The 10,216-nt window shown below is 41.0% G+C and overlaps 1 pseudogene; it reads left to right on the top strand.

Annotated features, from left to right (window-relative positions):
- Window positions 1–7,294: 7,294 nt before the first annotated feature.
- Window positions 7,295–10,090, top strand: LOC116078966 (annotated as a pseudogene).
- Window positions 10,091–10,216: the final 126 nt, after the last annotated feature.

Below are 10,216 nucleotides of genomic sequence, written 5' to 3'. Positions count from 1 at the left end.
CTTCTGAGGCAAGGAGGAAAGTCATGAGAAGTCCTCCTTCCTCCTGAAAATGACAGCTGTGGGATGCCTCTGCCAGTAAAGGAACCTCTTGTCAAACTTGACGACCTGAGTTTGATTCCCAGGACCCACAAAATAGTAGGAAAGTTGCTCTCTGACCTCTGCATGCATACCATGCTGCATGCACACTGTCTTAGTTAGGGTTTTAGTGCTGTAAACAGACACCATGACCAAGAAGACAACTCTTATAAGGACAACATTCAATTGGAACTGGCTTACAGGTTCAGAGGTTCAGTCCATTATCATCAAGGCAGGAACATGGCAGCATCCAGGCAGGCATGGTGCAGGAGAGGTGAGAGTTCTATATCTTCATCTGAGGGCCGCTCGTGGAAGACTGACTTCCAGGGAGCTAGGATGAGGATCTTAAGGCCAAGCCCACAGTGACACACCTACTCCAACAAGACCACACCTAATAGTGTCACTCCATGGGCCAAGCATGTACAAACCATCACATAGCACACACAGCACACACAGGTAAGTATGAAATAACTTGTGTTAATTGTGGATTAATTCCTGATGTAGCCTAGACTTGAAACAACAAAGAATACCAATATTTTCCCTCTAATACCCATTATGTGTCCACAAAGCTAAAATTCAAATGGATTAGAGAGAAATTTAAAGTATATTAAAATATTAAAATGCAGGATGAGGTACTAATAATCTAAAGCAGAAAAACAAGTTATAAAGCTAAGAAGTCATTGTAAGAGAAGATTTTAAAAACTGACAACATAGAACAAGAAACTTACCTGTGACAGAAAAGACCAGAAAGGGGGTTCAGTGATCAGAAGAGCAAGGAGAAAATCTCCTTTTCATGCCTGAGAGCAAAAGGCTGATATGTGGGTGCCCACAGGCACAGGGGGGTTGCTTGTTTCAGCCAGAGAGAGAGCTAGAGCCAGAGCAAGAGATAGGGAGAGAGAGAATGAGAGATAGTGAGAGAACGCAGAAAGCGAGACAGCAAGAGAGCGAGAGCAAAGAGAGAGAAAGGGAGAGAGGCTGATGTGTGGATGCCCACAGGCACAGGGGGATTGCTTGTTACAGTCAGAGAGAGAGCTAGAGCCAGAGCAAGAGATTGGGGCTGGCTTACAGGTTCAGAGGGTCAGTCCATTATCATCAAGGGAGGAACATGGCAGCATCCAGGGACAGCAAAAGGCTGATGTGTGGATGCCCACAGGCACAGGGGGATTGCTTATTACAGTCAGAGAGAGAGCTAGAGCGAGAGCAAGAGATAGGGAGAGAGAGAATGAGAGATAGTGAGAGAAAGCAGAAAGTGAGACAGAAAGAGAGCGGGAGCAGAGAGAGAGAGAAAGAGAGAGAGAGAGAGAGAGAGAGAGAGAGAGAGAGAAAGAGAGAGAGAGAGAGAGAGAGAAATGTTACTTTGTGGCTGAACTCGGATTTTGCACTCCCTGCTTCCTGTTTAATGGACTTTGTGTGTGGAGCGGATTCCCTGTGAGAGTCACTCACACCGTGCACCCCTCTAAGCAGTGTAGCTTTACAGGGGTTGAGGAATCTCTTTCTATGGAAATATACCATGTAATTCATGACGCTGCACACCAGGCTCCTAATTCCCACTGTCCACTACGCTGCTCACTTTTGTTTTTTTACTGTTCCATTGTAATAACACAATATTCTTATCTAAAGCTTTTTTTTCTTCTAGACTGACTGTATTAACCAGAGAGCAGTTCTATAAATAACTACTTGCAAGCATGCATTAACAGAGAGCTACCGTTTTCCCTTTCTCCACAAAAATGTAGAGTGCTTATGAACCAACCACCTGGACCAAAAAAAAAAAGAAAAAGAAAAAGAAAAAAGCAGAAAAGGGTATGGATTACAATTGTATGGCCCAATTCTCATTATTACAATTGAATGAATATTCAATAAAACTGGGTAACTATAAAAAAAGAAGAGGTTCACTCAGCTTAATCCTAAGGTTAAGGGGGTGACAGTAAGCCCTGGTTGGCTGAGCCATGTCACTGAGCTGTGAAGACAGTAAAACTCTGATGGAATTTCAAATCTCCCTGGCCTCTTGGAGCCCAGTAGACTTGCACGTATTCTTCAACCAAAGATTTCTAAACTTGATCCCACAGAGTTCCATGCATAAGCAGAGAGGGAAGAGGCTGTTCACTGCAGTGTGCTGTCAGAATAAGATAAAATAAAATAAAACCCAAAAGCTATCAAAAGGCAATAGCTAAATTCTAGAATATTGGTAAGTGGCTTGAATCTGATCTTACTTAACTTTTTTATTTGTTATTAATTTAAAAAAATGCTTAAAAGTTAATTATGTCTGTGTAAGAGTATGTTAGCAACCACTTATAAAGAAAATAGCATTTATAATTGCACATAATTGTGATGCTAAATGCTGGGTTTTTTTTTTAAAGATCACTCAAAGGAAAAAAATTATAAAATACTCCTAAATCTGAATTGTGTATTTATATAGTTCAAGGAACTCTTTCCTTGCAAATTTCAGCATTTCCAAATTCTCTCTAATAAATATGAAATTCAAAACTGAATAAGAGTTTTGCTGCTGTGAACAGACACCATGACCAAGGCAACTCTTATAAAGGCAGGCATTTAATTGTGGCTGGCTTACAGTTCCGAGGTTCAGTCCATTACTATCCTGATGGGAAGCATGGCAGCATCCAGGCAGGAATGGTGCTGGAAAAGGAGCTGCCGATTCTACATCTGGATCCGAAGGCAGCAGGAGATTGTGTGCCTCAGTGGGTGGAGCATGAGCATAGAAGACCTCAAAGCCCGCCCCCACAGTGACACACTTCCTCCAACAAAGCCATGTCTCCTAATAGTGCCATTCCATTCAAACACCTGAGTCTATGGGGACCATTCCTAGTCTACATTTTTATTACATTTTGGGTTTGTGTTATTGTTTTAGGTCTTACTGTGTATCCCTGGCTATTCCGGAAGAGGCCTCAAACTCACAAAGATCCATCTGCCTTTGGCCCCTACTCCACAAAACAAAGAAGAAGAAAACAGTAGCTTTTCTCATGTCAGCAGTCGCTAGTCCAGGTCAGTAAGGTTGTTAAGTGGTTGCCATGTGCTGTGGTCTGTTACAGAGGATTGTATGTGATGCTAGCGCCTTCCCCCTTGAGAAGATGCTGGGGTTTAGGATTGTGTTTTTAACTATAAGGTGTTGTACTCACAGATGGCAAGAGAGTATATCCGTTATTTTTCTACCCACTCCAGTGCAGCTCTTTCCTCACTCATCTAGTGTGTAAGTTTTTCAGCTGGACTTTGGCTTTCTCTGGGAGAAATGTCTCTGAGTTGATGCTCACTGCATGTGCAAGGTAGGGGGTGGGGGGTGGGGGTGGGTGCAAAGCCCACTACTCTTCCAATATATCAATTTCATTCTTGTTTTTGGGACGCTTAGAAAGTTACATAGTGTTTCAAGTTCTTAGGTTTCCTTACCTAGAAGATAGTTTTAATAATACCAATGAGACATTGTTGGTGTGGCAATTATGACAGAGCCAGTCTCTTCCCAAGGGGTAAGGAGCTGGCATCACACTCAGTGCCCAGTCCTCTGTGAGGGACCACAGCACATGATAAGCACTTAGCCGACTTTGCTGATCTGGATTAGTGTCTGCTGATGTAAGGCGAGCCGCTATTTTCTTTTTTCTTGTTTTTTCTCTGTTTGTTTGTTTTGTGAGGTAGAGGGGAAAGGCAGATGAATCTCTTAAGGCCAGTTCCAGAACAGCCAGAGATACACAGTAAGACCTGTCACAAATCTCACTTGGAAAGCTATCAAATCAGAACAGGAATCATGCCTGTCATTTTCAGTTCCTGGATTTTATACAGACACAGAAGAGCACATATGTATGTGCATAAAGGTGGAAGCAAGCAGTAACTGAATGAACAACAAGGAAGGAGGGTAGAGAGGCTGGGATGGGTTCTCTGTATGTAACAGTATTATGTACAATTAATTTATCCAATGAAAAATGTTAATATTGGATCATCTATTCATAATTGCTGTCACTACTGTTATTCTTATATAAGTGAAAAATGAAGCCCAAATGATGTTAACACCATGAGCTGTTATTGTTGATTTCTCCATTAACATTTTTTTATGTCATCAAGTTGCACAGAATCCCCATAATGAACCCCTGAAGGCAAAGCCATGACATACATACATTGTGAGGTCTTCCTTCAAACTCTACTGTGCAAGCCCTTTCTACCTTGCTTCTTGGTTACAACCCAACCTGTTCTTTGGTCAACAAATGTCCTCTGAGAGAGCCACTCTTTGGCTAGCCTGTGGCACAGCAAGCCTTTGCTGTCTGAAAGAGTGTGTGGGCATAAAGCCTCCTGGTGGCTCTGTTGCATCCATAGAAAACCCACCCACCCAACCACCTTTTATTTAAAAATCATGAACAAATAGTTTCTAGAAAGCTTCCTGGAATTAATTTCTGGGGAGAGCGGTTAAAGAGAGGGTTGTTCTAAAGCTCGTGGATTATTACAGGTCAAAACAAGACTAGATAGAACAAGCTAAGGAGATCGAACACCCTGCCCTCTAATTCCAGTTCGATGGCCTTTCCATCCTTTCCAGTCTATTAGGGTCTGGCCTCAACTGCTTTACATAAAATTAAGAATGTTTTTAAGTTTATAGTTATACCTGTAGTTGCTTCATAGAAGGTAATCATCGCTGGTCAACAGCAGTAGTCCTTCACACAGTGATTTCCCAAGAAAATGTGATCCTTGCTTGTCTCGGTTATTGTTATCAGATCTTCAAGATGTAAGACTGCGCAAAAGCCACTCTGCCTTATTGATGTCTATGTTATCTGCTTTATCATGTATGCAGAGTCATCACAAGAAATGGCCTGCTACACTAAATGCTGGAGTGGAAGATGCCTAACACTGAGATGGACTATATTCAAGCTGGCCTTTGTTTTGAGATAATCCTTACAACATTGCCCCCTTCCCTTCCCTCCCTCCAAATATTCCCACATACCCCTTCTTGCTCTCTTTCAAATTCATGGCCCTTTTATTTTTAATGGTAGCCATTTTGACCAAGGTGAGAGAGAATGCCAAAGTAATTTTAAATTGCATTCTCCTGATGTATAAAGCTGTCTTTAAAAATACTTATTGGCCACTTTGTTTCTTCCTTTGAGAACTGGCTACTTTATTGTTTTAATTTTTTTTTCAGTTCTTTATTTATTCAAACTTTAAACTCTCATCTACTGTTAGTTGACAAAGAGTCTCTCCCATTAGTGGTCCTTTCTCTCTCTCTTTCTCCCTCTCTCTTTCTTTCTTTTGCCACGGTGTTACCCTGTAACCCTGACTAGCCTGAACCTTGCTAAGTAGATCAAGGTAGCCTTGACTTCAACTGCCTCTCCCTCGAGGTATTGGAAATGAAGATGTATGCCACCATGCCAGTATAGGAGCGTCTTAATGTGTTCTTGAATTTGGATTATGTTTTCTTGAGAATTCTTGCATATGTATTCGTCAGATAAATTAGTCTCTAGTGTTGTGTTGTTGCTATGTCTTTATTCTGTTAATGGTATCGGTGTTTGTCTCCCCTCCCCCTCCCCCCTCTTGCTCTGATAAAGTACTCTGACAAAAGCAGCTTTTGGAGAAAGGGTTTGCTCCGCCCACAGTTTAGGAATCTAGTCTATCCTGGCAGGGAAGCCTGGGGATAGGAGTTTAAAGCAGCTGGTCACAGCAGGAAGGTAAGAGCAAAGAATGCGTGTTCTTCTTCAGCACCCTGCTCACAGTTATGGGCCAGGATCCCTGCTAGGTGATGGCGCTACCCACAGCGAGCAATTCTTCCCAACTCAGTAAACAGGATCAAAACGTCTCTCAGGCGCACCCAGAGGACCCTCTCGAAGGCAAGCCTAGATTCTGCCAAGTTACCAATTAGTTCTGACCATCACAGTGTAATGCTGACTTGATAATCTCATGCTGCCTTGTGGAACAGTTTAAGAAGTGTTGGTCTTCCCTAGAAGCCAGCCAGAATTCAGCAGCGAACCTGTTCTGTCTTGAGATTATTTTTTAAACTGAATTTATCTTTTTAACAATTTCATAGATGCATAAAGTACATTCTGATGACTGTAACCCCACCCTGGCATCCCTCCTCCTCCTCCCTTCTCCTCCTCCTCTTCCTCCTAAACCCAGCCACAATCCCCCTTTAAATATTCCTTCTGGTTCTTTTTCAGTGTTTTAATTTCCTTGTTGATTTTTCCTCCATATTTAATTTTTTCTCTTCCACATTCCCATTTCCTTCCCTTCTGAAGTTGTCTTGTCTTGTCCTGCGTTGCTTTTGACTTCCTCTTCTGCTGATTAAAGGCCTTGATTTCGTGACTGATCTTTATTTACAGTGGAACTCTGATTTTTTTCTGTAACAGCTTAGTCAACTCTCTCGATGGCTAAGCTGTGGGGTTGGGGCTGTGTTCTGGGGAGGTGGGATGCCATTGTGTGATCTTTCTTAGAACTGCTCTTTCTTCTAATCATAACTTTTACACATTATTTTGGTTCATTTGTTTGTTTGTTGTTGGTTTTTGTTTTGTTTTGTTTTGTTTTTGTTTTGTTTTTGGGTTTTTTTTTTTTTTTTCGAGACAGGGTTTCTCTGTGTAGCCCTGGCTGTTGTGGAACTCACTCTGTAGACCAGGCTGGCCTCGAACTCAGAAATCCACCTGCCTCTGCATCCCAAGTGCTGGGATTAAAGGCGTGCGCCACCACCGCCCGGCATCATTTGTTTTGTTTTATACTAGTCTTGCAAGAGCATTGTCTTCACTAGGGATTGTTTTTCCTGCTACAGTGTAGGAGGAAGATTGACAGGAACATTCCCACTAATTTCCCAGAATTCCCAGGTTCATCTTGCTATAGGAGACATTTGTGGACTCCATTCATGTGTCCACTAAGGTTCAGGGATAGTGGTGTTAGGGTGCTGGTTGGAAAGGTAGAACTCTATGTCCAGCTAAAGAAAGTGCAGTTGATAGATTGGAGAGAAAGGTATGAGTATGCAAATAATAAAACAGTTAAGTAAGGGGGAGGAGGAAGGAGAAGGTAAAGAGTGAATGAGAGGTAGCTGAAGACCAATAAGAGATATAGAAACAGAGAGAGATTTCTGTTGGTGTAAAATAAGGGACACTCATGATGTGTGTGTGTGTGTGTGTGTGTGTGTGTGTGTGTGTGTGTGTGTGTGTATGAGAGCGATGGAGAATTTACAAACAATAGTGCAAATATAAACAAATAAACAAATAAAAAAAGATAGACTGAAAGGAAACAGATTTGCCGTGGCTGCTCCAGGAGAAGTAAAGTTCTCAATTTTTTCAGCAATGAGTCAAGTGGCAGCGGAAAATACGCTCAGCTTGGACCAGCAATTTGCTGGTCTTGACCTGAACTCATCAGATAATCAGAATGGAGGAGGAAGTACAGAGAGCAAAGGGCGCTATATACCTCCTCACTTAAGGAACAGAGAAACATCTAAAGGTGTCTGTGATAAGGACAATTCAGGATGGAGTTGTGGTAAAGATAAAGATGCCTACAGCAGTTTTGGATCCCGTGATTCCAGGGGAAAGCCCAACTATTTCAGTGATCATGGAAGTGGATCCAGGGGAAGAGAACTTTTTTCTGGAGGAAACACAGGGATTAACTTTGAGAAATATGATGATATACCAGTAGAGGCAACTGGAAATAATTGCCCTCCTCACATTGAAAATTTCAGTGATATTGAGATGGGAAAAATTATCATGGGGAACATTGAACTTACTCGTTACACTCGTTCTACTCCAGTGCAAAAACATGCTATTCCAATTATTAAAGAAAAAAGGGACTTAATGGCTTGTGCTCAAACAGGGTCTGGAAAAACTGCTGCATTTCTACTACCCATTCTCAGTCAGATTTATACAGATGGTCCAGGAGAGGCTTTGAAGGCTATGAAGGAAAATGGAAGATATGGTCGACGTAAACAATACCCAATCTCCTTGGTGTTAGCCCCAACAAGAGAATTAGCTGTGCAGATCTATGAGGAAGCCAGAAAATTTTCATACCGGTCTAGAGTCCGTCCATGTGTAGTGTATGGTGGTGCTGATACTGTTCAGCAGATTCGGGACTTAAAACGTGGGTGCCACTTGTTAGTTGCCACACCAGGACGTCTAGTGGACATGATGGAAAGAGGAAAGATTGGATTAGATTTCTGCAAATACTTAGTGTTGGATGAAGCTGATAGGATGCTGGATATGGGATTTGAACCACAGATACGTCGTATAGTTGAGCAGGACACAATGCCACCAAAGGGTGTCCTTCACACTATGATGTTCAGTGCTACTTTTCCTAAGGAGATACAGATGCTGGCTCGTGACTTTTTAGATGAATATATCTTTCTGGCTGTAGGCAGAGTAGGCTCTACTTCTGAGAACATCACACAGAAAGTAGTATGGGTTGAAGAGCTAGACAAACGGTCATTTTTACTTGATCTCTTAAATGCAACAGGGAAGGATTCATTGACTTTAGTATTTGTGGAGACTAAAAAGGGTACAGATTCACTGGAGAACTTCTTATTTCAAGAAAGATATGCCTGTACTAGTATTCATGGAGACAGATCACCAGTTCCGCTCAGGGAGAAAGCCAATTTTAGTGGCTACAGCCGTGGCAGCAAGAGGTCTAGACATTTCAAATGTGAAACATGTTATCAATTTTGATTTGCCAAGTGATATTGAAGAATATGTGCATCGTATTGGCCGCACAGGACGTGCAGGAAACCTTGGACTTGCCACCTCTTTTTTCAATGAGAGGAATTTGAACATCACAAAAGATTTGTCAGATCTCCTTGTTGAGGCTAACCAAGAAGTACCATCTTGGTTGGAAAGTATGGCTTATGAACAGCACTACAAGGGAAGCAGCCGTGGACGTTCTAAAAGCAGATTCAGTGGAGGATTTGGTGCCAGAGACTATCGACAGAGCAGTGGTTCTGCAAATGCTGGGTTTAGTAGTAACCGTACCAATAGCAGCCGAAGTAGTGGTAGTAGCCACAACAGAGGATTTGGTGGAGGTGGCTATGGAGGTTTCTACAGTAATGATGGATATGGAGGAAATTATAACTCCCAGGCAGGTGACTGGTGGGGCAATTGAATTTGTGCCTAAATCATCATTTCATATAGCTAATATGGAAACCACATGTAACTTAGCCAGGCTGTATTGTGTAGCTTCAAGAACTTTCAGTACATTACCAGCTGTGATTCTTCTAAAAATTCATGAGAGCTCAGAGTCACAAGAAATTAAGCAACATCCTGTAGCCCTATTCAAAGTTGATGTGAAAAATTTTGTAATTGGATTAACTCTCTTCCTGCTTGGTTGCATTTATAATTTGTGAGTGAGGATTATTTGTTAATGTACTGACTTTTAACTTTAAATAACTTATTTAATGTCCTGTTGCCTCAATAATGCTCAAGATACAAATTGTTTTAATAAGTTAATTGAATTTTGGCTACAAGCAAACCTTGGCACAGAAGTATAATACACCTTAACAGAAATCAATTCGTTGCTAAGTATGATGGTGAAAGAACTTAGCCTGAATAAGAAATTTTTGGTATATGCAAAGTTGTTGGTAAAACTTTTTTTTTTTTTGAATTTGTAATGTGTCAAACATACAAAGCTAAAGTTCTGAATTGCTCACTCTATCCTGGATTGATACTTAGAACCTAAACTCTTAAATATATGATTATATATGGTTATATCCTTTATTTTTGAAAGCTCTAATACAGATAACTACAGTGATCCCTCGTTTACTGCTTTAAGTAATTTACATTGGCATACTCCTACAGGAAAGTTTAAAAATTTGGTAAGGAATTTGGGATATAAAGCTTAGATTTATTTAATGCCTGCCATACATAAAAGTGACATTTTAATAGTTGACCATGGCAGTGACCAGACCTTATCACAGCCTTGTTAATTTAGGCCTTTAATGCATGCTAGTGTTGGTGGGTTTTGGTCAAGAGAGTATGAATAGAAAGGATTATGCGGCAGCAGGCTTTATTTTTACACAGTCAGGTTTTTCTGTTACAACTATGTTGAAATGTAAAAAAAAAAAAAAGGCTTACATACATACATGTAAATATAAGAATAACAAATTGAAATTGCTGAGATCTCAAAGGTTGGATTTATGTACTAATTATACATGATGGTCAGTACAGTACAGTTTTCATCTATTTTAGTTACA

This window comes from Mastomys coucha, unplaced genomic scaffold, assembly GCF_008632895.1.
Source record: "Mastomys coucha isolate ucsf_1 unplaced genomic scaffold, UCSF_Mcou_1 pScaffold11, whole genome shotgun sequence".
Taxonomy (NCBI): Eukaryota; Metazoa; Chordata; class Mammalia; order Rodentia; family Muridae; genus Mastomys; species Mastomys coucha.
This window is presented reverse-complemented; position numbering and strand designations above follow the sequence as displayed.